This window comes from Arachis ipaensis, chromosome B07 (assembly GCF_000816755.2).
Source record: "Arachis ipaensis cultivar K30076 chromosome B07, Araip1.1, whole genome shotgun sequence".
NCBI lineage: Eukaryota > Viridiplantae > Streptophyta > Magnoliopsida > Fabales > Fabaceae > Arachis > Arachis ipaensis.
This window is the reverse complement of record NC_029791.2, coordinates 114,728,401-114,729,326: the sequence shown is the minus strand read 5'-3', so window position 1 is coordinate 114,729,326 and position 926 is coordinate 114,728,401.

Genomic DNA, 926 nt, shown 5'->3' with positions numbered 1-926 from the left:
CCGTTCTTTTCTTGGACATGCAGGATTCTACCGGAGATTCATCAAGGACTTTAGCAAGGTAGCCTTACCTCTCTCTCGATTACTACAAAAAGACACCGAATTTGAGATGAGCAAGGTATGTATGGAAGCATATGACAAACTCAAGGTAGCATTGACACAAGCCCCTATTGTGCGAGGACCCAATTGGACTCAACCCTTTGAAATCATGTGTGATGCTTCGAATTATGCGATAGGAGCCGCGTTAGCACAACGCGAGGGTAAGATCCCCTATGTCATAGCTTATGCTTCCAAAACATTAGACGGAGCCCAATCCAACTACACTACTACCGAAAAGGAACTTCTAGCTATTGTTTTTGCTTTGGACAAGTTCCAAGCCTATCTTCTTGGTTCCAAGGTAGTAGTATATTCGGATCACGCGGCACTAAAGTACTTGTTGGCAAAAAAGGAATCAAAACCGAGATTAATTCGTTGGGTGCTCTTATTACAAGAATTTGACTTAGAAATCAAAGATAGGAGCGGTGCCCAAAACCTAGTGGCGGACCATTTAAGCCGCCTCGAACACACAAAAGGCGACACCACTCCTATCAATGATTCCTTTCCTTTAGATGCCTTGCATACAATCTCGGAAGTGGTTGTTCTTATTCATTTAGTTGCACCATCTTGTAGGTAGCTTTCTTCTTCTTTTCTTTCTCTCTTCCTCCTTTTTCTAGTCACCTCCTTCTTTCTTCTTTGTTCTTCATGAGCACTTAGGTCCCAAACTCACTTACATGAATAGATGAATGGTGTTACTTGCTTTTCTTGCAATCAATATGCATTATAATCATTAATAATGGATTGTGGAAAGTTACATTGCTCTCATTTTCACATAATCACATATTACTTGAGGGATGCACACCAAGTGTTCGATGAAAGGCACACTTAAATTT